The 11,217-nt window shown below is 39.0% G+C and overlaps 1 long non-coding RNA gene across 1 annotated transcript in view; it reads right to left on the bottom strand.

Moving 5' to 3' along the window:
• Positions 1-296: 296 nt before the first annotated feature.
• Positions 297-11,217, bottom strand: part of LOC124252348 (uncharacterized) — a 35,172-nt gene continuing 24,251 nt past the window's right edge. The window contains exon 3 of the long non-coding RNA XR_006891947.1: positions 297-3,742. This is a non-coding gene — a long non-coding RNA (uncharacterized LOC124252348). The remainder of the gene's footprint in view (positions 3,743-11,217) is intronic.

Below are 11,217 nucleotides of genomic sequence, written 5' to 3'. Positions count from 1 at the left end.
ATTTCAACCCCTGGGGCAATGCTGGGGTAGAAAACACTCAAACTCTTTTTCCGTGCTTTGCAACTACACAATCTCTCCTAGAGTTGTAATTTTTTCATTTCAATCCAGTTACAGTTAAATCCTATAGGTTTGTGAATTTTCCTGTCTTTAGGTGATTTTTCATATCTGTTCTGAAATATTATTCATTGTCTTTAGGGTTTCAATGTCACATGGGTAAGTTTATTTCACAGGTTTCCAACTTCCTGAATTTACTGTAGACCTCAAGTACCAACAACAACTGGTAGTGACAACCAGAATGGAGGAATTAATCCTTTGAAGAAGTGACTGAGGGCTTCACAGATGTGACACATAAGTAGATTCTTAAAGGATGCGTAGGGGTTTTCTAGGCAAAGTGACTGGCATTTTCAAAGGCAAAGAGGCCTACAACAACATGCTGTGTCCTGGGAGTGCTATGATGAATTAGAATATTAATATGATCAACTCACTATAATTCTTCCAATGTTTTTTGTTATAAAGATAGGGTAGAAGAGTCTCCTTACCTATATCAGTGTGAAACAACAATCTCAGCAGTTATTAATACGAGTAAATCAGAATTTTCCAGCAGTCCATAGCTATGACACGTCATTTAGCAGCGCTCCTCAATGTGTGCTGAAAGTATTTCCTTCTGTCTGTATCCTTCTCGTTTAATGAACCTAGAAGGGCAATGCTCCTAAACTACAGAACAGCAACAGCTCATGGCCATTTTGGTAAAGAATTGCTGCCAAGTTTTCACAGTAATAACAGAAAAACATCTTAACTCTCTACCCCTTTTTTATCCTGAGAGGATGTCAGCCTCTTTGTGTGAAAGGAATCAAGCGCCAGAGAAAAACCAGTTTTTCACAAAGGACAGAAAGTGAACATTTTAGTCTATTGAGCCACTGATAGAACAATTCACTCTGCATCTTTCAAGCTGTTTTGTTGGAGCATGTAGTGAACATGCCAAGTATATGTTTACACTAAATTCTAGTTTCATGTGAATTCAAACAAACAGAAAGATCAAATATTTGGGACTTCTTCTGCAGATTATTCTTGTGATTAAGAGACAAAAGTGACAGTCAGCAAGCTTATAGACAGGAAGCTTTTCTGAAGCAACTTTTAGGGAATGTTGCAGAAACAGTCTACACTCAATTCTACTGAGCCCATCAGGTATTTACTGAGCACTTGCTACACATAATGCATCATCCTAGACATTGGTGGGGGTGGAGCACAAAGAGAAAAAAGGGAGGATTAGGGCACTCTATGGCTAACATTCTACTGGGGGAGAAAATACCATGCAGGCAGTCATAAGCTATGCATTAGGTCTTTCTTGGTATCGAATTGGAGATCCTCCCATTCAAATTGACTTAAACAAACAAAAATTATTAGCTCATGTAAAGAAAAGTACAGGGGTGCTGGCCGTAAAAGGGGCTTCATCCAAGGGCTCACTGGGACCCCAACTCTCTCCACCTTCTGGATCTGCTCTCCCAACCTTAGGCTTCACTCCCAGATTCTATGTGAAGGGAAGATGGCTTCCCACAGCTCCAGGTCTATATCCTCCAAGATTCAAGTCAACAGAAAATAGGACTTTTCTTCCACAACAGTATGATGTAAGTCTTGGATGCAATTTTCAGTGACTTGAATTTGTTCACAAGCTTATTCCTAAATTTATCACAGTGATCAGAGGGATGCTATGTTCTAACAGTCAAGACTGAGTGACTTGTCCAGCCCTAGAGACATGAATGGAGTCAGCACTTGCCAAAGCAAGTGGACCAAGGTTGAGAGAATGGGTGATTCTTCAGAGATAAAGATAATAGACTTCTATTAACAGAAGAAGGAGAGATGATCAAAAACAAATGTAACAGAGGAATAAACAGCATGATGGGAGGATGTGGTAGAGACATATTCTGCCTTTAAGGATCTGAGAAAGAAACACTGAAGTGGAACCAAGAAGTGAATCAGAGTTCAAATTCCTTCTTATTTTGAGAATCTGTGATTTTGGGACTTGCCCTAAAACAATTGCCCTATAAAATGTTTGCAGTGTGATCTGGTGCCTAAGAGTTCTTTCTGACTCTAATGTCAGACAAGTCTGACTGTAAGACCCAGATCTGCCCCTCACATAACCTTGGGTCTCAAAGCCTCCTTGCATCTGTAATATAGGGGTAATAACAGTCCCTAATTCACAAGGCCTTACAAGGATTAAATACGATATTTATTACAACATCCACATGTTGTAACTAGATCCTCAAGTCTTGAGAAAGTATATGTCTTTATATCATCATCTTCTATTTCCTTTTCAGTCCACTGAAATTAGGATTCCTCCTCATCAAATTAGTTAAACTTCTCTTACTAAAGATATGGATGACCTGCTAGTGGCTAAAGCCAATGGGTAATTCTCAGCCTTTATTTGATTTGACTTCTGTATAATACTAACACTTTTGATCACTACTCCCTCCTTCTGGAAATTCTTTAATCCATTTCCTTCCATTATTTTTCTTTGTGTATTTTCTTTTCATCTATATCATCCTTCCTTCTCTATATTCTTCTCTGGATCCTCTTCCTTGGTGCATCTCTTAGATTTTGGGTTTTCTGAGAGTCGATCTCTATTCTTATAGTAGGCATAGGATTATAATCAAGACTGCTCATTGTCTTTTGAATGCCCTTTCTATGTTAGCGGAAATTCTCATATTTAAATGGTAAATTTTCCAATGTAGTAGTCAGTCTCCCTTGCAACAAGGGTGTAGGCATACAATCTTGGTACCATCAATCAGTTCAAATCGTATGAGATTTAACGAGAAACCTGGTATCCTTTAGTTATCACCATCCAGTTTCCCCATCTTCTCAAGCTCTAAGCAAACATGAATCTACTTTCTGTCTCTATAGATTTGCCTATTCTGTAAATTTCATATAAATGGAATCATAAAATATGTGGTCTTTGGAGACTGGCTTCTTTCACTTAGCATGATGTTTTCCAGGGTCATCCACGATGTAGCATATATCATACTTGATTCCTTTTTATGACCAAATAATGTTCCATTGTATGGATGTATCACATTTTGTTTATCCATGTAGCAGTTGATCAAGATTTGGGTTATGGCAGGTTCTGTTATTACCACTCTTACTTTATTTTAGAGATAAAGAAAGTAAATCTCAGGGAAGTCTTGACCATGGTCGGACAGCCACAAAGTGGCCGAACTGAGAAGCATACAAACCCAGGTGTATCTGATGCTTTACTTCTTGCCTTTCATGATGCTAAACAGCCTTGTAGAGCCGGCATAAAAGTAGATGGGGCAAGGCCAAAAACATTCTCATGAGAAATCCTTTTAGAAGCATAACTGAAATTTCATCCTGAAAAACAAGTAGGTGAAACTACCCAAGAAATTTTTGAAAAATAAGCAAATTTTAAAAGTAGGAAAATAGGGCTTAGCTCTATCAGATTTTAAAACAATATAAATCTACGATGATTAAATATTAACAGCCCATACTTACACAGCACTTACTGTAAGCTTCTAAGAACAGTTCTAAGTGCTTTACATATATTAACTAATTTAATCATCACAACCGTTTGAGGTATGTGTACATCAGTGCTCCCATTTTGCAGATGAGAAGATTGAGGTGCTTGGAGTTTAAGTAACTGGCTCCACATTGTAGAGCTGGTGGGTGATAGAGCTGGTATTTGAATTCAGGCAGTCTGACTTTAGATTTCGGGTTCTTAATCACTTTCCTCCTAAGCCAAACAAACAAACATAATCAAAGCAAACAAAGAAAAAAATGGTATCAGATCTCTAGGAGGGAGGCTATATAAGTTTAAAGGTAACAAAAGATAACACAATGTTCAAAAGCAATGCATTGAAGCACAAAAAAATTTTACTCTGTACCCCAGACAAACCAAAATCAAATGGAAAGCAACAAATGGGAAACAAGTATTTGCAGTGTACGTGGAACATAAGAATTAATTTACATCAAAATTAACAAGAAAAAATATTAAAGGGCCAAATAGAGAGGTGAAAAAATGACATAAATAGGTTATGTCCAAAAAAGACATAATTACTTGAGAAAAAATGTTTAACCTCATCAGTAATGAAAAAATTGCAAGTTAAACCTATTGTGAATTTTTTTTTTCCTATCAAATAAGAAAAATACACCATATTGAAGGAAACTCTCTAGTCTTGCCTAGATGTAATAAACTGGCATTCTCAAACATTGCTGGTAGAAGCATAAACTAGTAGAACCTTTCTGTCAAATCATCTAGCAATATAAACCAAGAACCTTAAATATTCATATTTTTTTATCTCTCCTGGGAATCCAGCCTAAAGAAGTAAGTATAAATTTAGAAAAAGTCTTATGTTCAATGACATTCATAACAATTCAGATGAAAAATATTGGAAACCATCTAAATACCTAACAATGAGCAAATGGTTAAATAAATTTTTAATATAGACATATTATGCTCCTACCGAAACTATATTTACCCAATGTAAAAAATTGGAGAAATTCCATTATATTTTTAAATGAAAAAAAAAAGCCAGGATACAAATTTATGGTTATTACAAAATGTATATGATCATAACTATTAAAGAACTAACCTAGTATAAGACTAAAAAGAAATGTATCAAATATACTAAGTTGTGAAGGAATTTTTTTCTTTCCACTTTTTGTTATTTGCCAAATTTTCTACAGTAAGTGCTGATTACATTTATAATGGGAAAAAATTAAAAACTTTGCTTTAAAAAACCCTTAATGGGTTGTGTTCTATGTGTGAAGTTGACTGATCCCAACTACCCCCATCTCTCACTGGCACAGCTATCTGACCCAGGGGAGTGGTGTGCACTATCTCTTTGAAGCGCCAGCTCTGGAGATAAGCCCCCATTGACCTGTGGGCCTGCTGATTTGCTAGCAATGCCAGATAAGGGACTTTAAACACAGAAGGAAACTACAGAGCCACTGGCTGGTCTGCCTCAGCAGAGCCCCATCAGTGTGTTTTTTGTTTCCTCTGGTCAGTGGCCCTGAAAGGAAGCGAGATTACACTGTAGCTTTTGCACTCTGTCCAGGACGCCAGGCTCCAGCACTCAGAGAGCTGAGGTGGATGGCTCTGGCAGCAGAGGAATGCCTGGCTGGAGAGATAGAGGAAAACGACACCCTGTGGAGAAGGATGCAGATAAGATCGCCAAACAAAGACACTCGTTCTGGTTAACAGTTTCCAAAGTCTGAGGAGCAAATAGAAACCTCTAGGGAAGAGGGATAAAATGTGGGTAGGAATTCCCTGGCCTGACCTGTGGGAAGGGTTAGGGGCCCTCGGAATTCTTACTTCTGTTCTCATTCTTTCATGTGCCAGTTACTCATTGAGCACATAGGATAAGGTGGATGTGGCTCCTCATAGGTTTTGGCCTGTTGACTCACACAAGAGATGAACAGGCAGACAGACCATTAGACCCAGCCCAGGTGCTGTGGCTGTGAAATCAGGGGTATCTTCAACTACTGAGGAAGGCTTTTTGGAGGACGTTGACTCTAAAAGTAAAACCTTAGAAGAGGAGTTAGCCTGACGAAGGTGAATGGAGGTGGGAGAGAAGAAGGATCTTCCACGCTAAGGAAATGGCTGAGACTTGCAAGCAAGAGAGGTAGAAACCATTTGAGGAAGCTTAAGTCATCTGGAATGGAAGACAGGAAGAGGGGAGGAGGTTTCTTCTAGCTCCCCTTTGATTAGGTTATGGAGAAAGGTGAGAAGAAAATAGATTTACAAAAGCCTGCCTCTTCTTCATCTCAAAACTTTGCCCTTTTCCTTTGACCCAGAGTATGCTGTTCTCAGCTCTCCTACCCCTGGTGCTGCTGTTTCAAGGTTGCAAAGGAAATGAAGGGACAGAGGCAGCCCAAGGTCAAGGCCTGAGATTCATATAGATGCTGCTGCCATCACAGACAGATGGCACTGACCAACCAGGCCAAAGGGGATTCATGGTGCCCTTGAATACTGCAACTGCAATCATTTTCAGTCCCAAGAGGCCAATGGTGGGGATGAGGATGTCACTCAGTCATTCTGCATATGTTGAGCACAGAGTGGGTATGCACAGACGTGATTCACACCCTCAGTGGGGAGGTAATACCTGCAAGCACGAATGGTACATATTTACTTGATATGAGACAATAGTGGGGAGAAAAAGATAGGAAAAAGCTATCCAAAAGTAGATCAGGGTGTACTAGCATGTATATTATATGTAGCAGAAAGAGAACAAGATGAGAAATGAGCATTGAAATGCAATTTAAAACTAAATGCTTAATTATTTTGTGAACCCATTAAGATATATTCATTGGCTCTCTGCCCTTTTGTACAATTCATTTTTGGGGATAAATTGAATAAGAGGCAGGCGTCTCACACCTCCTTCACAGATGAGAAAATTCACAAAAATATGATATGGTCAAAAGGACATGAAATCAGAGAGCCCTGACTTTGAACTTAGGACTGTACTCCTTCAACTTGTGTTCTTGGGCAGGTTGCTTAACCTTTCTGAGCCTGTCTCCTCATCTAAAACAGATAGCAATAGCTGTGTGTGGCAGACAATGTTAGTGGTCTACCCAGTGAAAGTGTCCCCTTCTTGTTGCTATCAACAGCTTTCCCAGTTTTGTTTGGGGGTGGAAAGTGCCTGACCTCAGTGTGGTCTAAGGTAGGGGTTGGCACACTTTTCTGTAAAAGGCCAGATATTAAAATTTTAGCTTTTGCAAGCCATTGAGTCTCTGTCACAACTCTGCCATTGTAGTATGAAAACAGCCATAGACAATATGTAAATAAATGGGTGTGGCTATGTTACAACAAAACTTTATTTACAAAAACAGGCAGTGGTCCAGACGTGGTGGTTGTTTGCCTATCCCTAGTGTAAGGCAACCCTGACAATCCTATTCCTTACTTTCTCTACCTCCTTTGCAATTAAAGGTATCCATGTGATCCAGTTCTGGCCAATGATACCAAAGTAGAAGTATGATGATGGGGTTTCTGGGAAAGTTTTTGCTTTCCTGATAAAATGGAGACTAATGTGGCTTGCCTTATACTTCCTTTCAATTCTACCTTGAATGTGGATGTGACATCTGGAGCTGATGCAGTCCTCTTGCAATCATGAGCTGACAAGCATAAGACTACATGTTAACTCGCTAAGGATAGTGATGCAGAAAAAGACTAGTTCCTTGATGTCATCACTGAAAAGCTGCAATGAAATGTGGTAATTTGATCCTAGTTGATTTAATGGTATAATCCCTTTTTTGCACTAGTAAATAGCCCCAAATTGCCTTTTGTGTGAATTATGTTACAAGAAATGTGTAATTCTATCAGAGAGACTGCTTAAATAAAAGAGGTAGAATTTTAAAATTCTTAAGTAATTTCAATATTTGTTGTTAGTGCTGTCAGGTAGATCCCAGCTCCTAGTGACGCTGTGTACCTCAGAGTGGAACCCTTCTCTGGTCTTTTCATGCCATCCTCTCACCTCCTGGCACCGTATCAGACAATGCTCTGCTGCTATTCATAGGGTTTTCATGGCCAATTTTTTCAGAAGTGAGTGGCCAGGTCCTTCTTAGTCTACCTTAGTCTGGAAGCTCTGCTGAAACCTGTCCACCATGGGTGACCCTACTGGTATTCAAAATACTAGTGACATAGCTTTCAACACCACAGCAACACACAGCCACCAGAGAATGACAATCGACAGATGGGTGGGGTGGTTCCCTGACCGGGAAACGCACCCGGGCTGTAGTGGTGAGAGCGCCAAACCTTAACCACTAGACCACAACGGCTATATCACAGGCTTATTGTGAATATGAGATGAGACTAATATACAAATCGCATAGTAGATGCTCAATAAATAATGGTTCTTTTCACATTACATTTCACAGAAAATTGATATCATTCATTTTGTGATCAGTACTGTTAACATTTTGCACAAGCTCCTTTTAAGAATAAGTCACCTAGAATGGAATATTTTGGGGGGTCATCTTTAGTTTCATACTAAATTTTAAGTTTCCAAGTCCTCAGAAAGATTAGGAAGGGGAAGAACTAGAAAGAATAGCAGGAGTCTGAGTATGAAAAGATTCCAGGTAATTGTCAAACGAATTGGAGAACCAAGCTCTCCCTATTAACTATTAATGAAAGTGTCCTTCTGCATTCCCTTCCTCGGCTGCTTGCCAAGGTTCCTCATGCCTGCCTGCAGCTGAATTCAGATGGGAAGACAGGAAGCATGTAGGGCGCCTTGCACAATTCATGGCTCACAGGAGACCCTCAGTAGATGCTACTCTATTTTCCCTTCCTCTCTTCCCCCTGCCTTGGACTCTCACAATCTCAGCTTCTTAAAGAATCAAACTCAGAGTGGAAGAGAGCCTCAAGAAGAAGACACTCAAAACCTAAAGGAGGAGGAGAGGTCAGAGAATAATTAACCCGTGGATTGGGAACAACAGGGAACAAGGGTTTAGAATTGTGCAGAGTCAAGCAGTTCAGAAAGAAGTTTCTGAGAAGCAGGTGTCTGGGATCTCTCTCTCTTAAAATAGCTGTGTGTGCAAGTGTGTGTGTGTGTGCGTGTGAGCTTAAAGTACCTAGGCAGAGATAGACAGTATCCAATAAATGTTTGTGAAGGTATGGATCAGTGGTTGGCTGGATAGACGGATGGATCATTAGAGATAGGAATGGATAATGTGAACGTAGAGCAAGCAGTCTCTTAGTCTGGCCTAACTTTGTGAGAACTTTTCAAATTCTGTTTCCAAGTACCCAATTCTTCTGTTACAAAGTGAAAGCAGCCACAGACAATATGTAAAGGACACATCTCATATGGGTGTGTCCCAGTAAAGCTTTATTTACAAAATCAGGTGGTAGTCTGGATTTGGCCCATGGGTCACAGTTTGTCCATCCCTTCTCTGGACTATGTCCATGTTTGGGAGTGCCTCCTGGAACTGCAGCAAGCATTTTGCTACCAGCCTGAGAATGGAGATGGACAGGTGCAGATAAAGACCCCTGGTGCCTTGATGGGAGCCTCTAATCCTGATACACCTGAAATCCACCCTCACTCTGTGCTCCTTATCTGGTGAGATATGAGATTTCCTTTTCATTTACGTCTGCTTGAGTGGGCTCTTCTCTTACTTGCAGCCCACAGCATCCTAGCTGTCATATTTCCCTGAAAGGAAATGCTCCCCTGGGTCTATTTCCCTCTCTAGCTTTAGTGGAATAGCAAATGTAGTGAAGGCTGGAAGCAGTAGGAGAAATAAGGAAAAAAGAAATGCCTGCTTACTGAAGATTTCCCAGAGCAAGAATTCACTTTAATTTGGGAGATTTTAAAATCCTTTAGGAATTGCTATACTGATGCATCACAGTAGCATTTAAAGAGGCTTGTGGATGACAGGGATACACTTCCCTCCCCTGTTTAATGGCCTAACTTGACTGAGTCACCTATTTAATCTGTCCTTCGTTTGTGTCTTATTGTTTCATAACGTGTAAATTTTATCTCTACCAATTTAGAGAGAAGCTCTTTTACAGCAGGAAACTTTTTGTAGATCTCATAGAATTGGGCACTCAGAAAGCATACAAAAAATGCATTAACTGAATTTTTCAAGGGGTATTTTCATGAACATATTATAGAAATAAGAAGCATTTGAGGTCATTTTAAACAGCCCTAGTCTGGTTTCAGCCACCTATGCTCCCTCCCCTGAAATCTATTGAATCTATCTGCGAAATGTTTTTAAAATTTAACAAATGTTTGAATTATTGATTCATTCTCTCTCTAAGGGGAATATTTTCCCTCACCAAAACTTGTACAGTATAAAGTCGTACCATGGGACCCCACTCTTCTAGCACGTGGTTGTTGCAATCAGCATCTTATAATATGCACAAGTTTATCCTTCTTTTTCTAAGATTAACAAGACATTCATTGTTATGTGTGAATATCAGAGGTTGGCCTGTAACTTTGGGGCAATTTTCCAACATTGTTGGGTAAAATAATTAAAGTAGTAGGCAAGGAGATGAAATTAGATTATTATGGGAAACAAGAAAAAAAAAGAGAAAAGATCAGTCTGATTTAGACTTGCCTTAATTACAGCCTATATGCAATGAAATGCGGTAATTTGATCCTAGTTGATTTAATGGTATAATCCCTTTTTTGCACTAGTAAATAGCCCCAAATTGCCTTTTGTGTGAATTATGTTACAAGAAATGTGTAATTCTATCAGAGAGACTGCTTAAATAAAAGAGGTAGAATTTTAAAGGTGGCCTTTAAAAAAAATGGGAATTTTTTTTAATTGAGATTACTACAGACTCTAAGCAACTTTTAAAAAAATTAGAGATTTATTTTTCTGACTATGTAAATAATATGTACATACTGTAGAAAGTACGAAGAAGAAACTAAAAATTATGCATAAGCTCAAAATCCAAAGATAACCACTGTAAAAATTCTGGGGCAGTTCCTTCTAGCCTCTCTCTCGAACATAGAAAGAAGATAGATCTATTTTAAGATCTATGGTTAAGATCATATTGCACATCATAAACATCTTCCCATACCATTAAGAATTTTTCATTAAGCTTTGTAGATAATCTTTTATTTTAGTTATTTTCCAGTACACTATATCCTCCCCCTCCATTTCGGTTTAAAAGATAAAACACTCATGGCATTGAAAAGACATTTAAAGTAAAAAATATTCACAATTCTATTATTCTAGTATAACTATTCTCGTTTTTCCTACTTTTTCCTTTACAGAGTGGAAGCTATTTTGTATTTCTATTACATAGCAAATTCCTCTCAGTTCACTCGTGGAACTCTTTCTTCAGAGAACATCTTACGGCAGTGGTTCTCAAAGTGTGGACCATGATGAGCAGCAGCAGCAGCAGCATTACATAGGAATTTGTTAGAAATGCAAATTCCAGACCTACCGGGAACAGAAATAAGGGCAGAGGATTGGGGGGGAGGACGAAGAGGCAGCAATCTGTTTTTTTTTTTAAATAAGCCATCCAGGCAGTTCTGCTTCACACTAAGCTTGGAGAACCACTGTCCTCTGGGATCAACATTCTGCAGAACATCCTTAGAAAAACAATCTGCAAATTGCCTTTCTGACCAGTCTCTATATTTTCTGGAAGGTTATAGATACAAATTGCTGGCTGCCTCTGTTCTCTCGAGGGTCGAACAGGGATATTAGCTGCCTCCCAGAATAAGGATTAAATCTAACAATTAGTAAAAGTGTTTTGTAAACTAT

Source organism: Equus quagga, chromosome 14, assembly GCF_021613505.1.
Source record: "Equus quagga isolate Etosha38 chromosome 14, UCLA_HA_Equagga_1.0, whole genome shotgun sequence".
NCBI lineage: Eukaryota > Metazoa > Chordata > Mammalia > Perissodactyla > Equidae > Equus > Equus quagga.
Note: the sequence above shows the minus strand (reverse complement) of the source record. Positions and strands in the feature narration are given on the sequence as shown.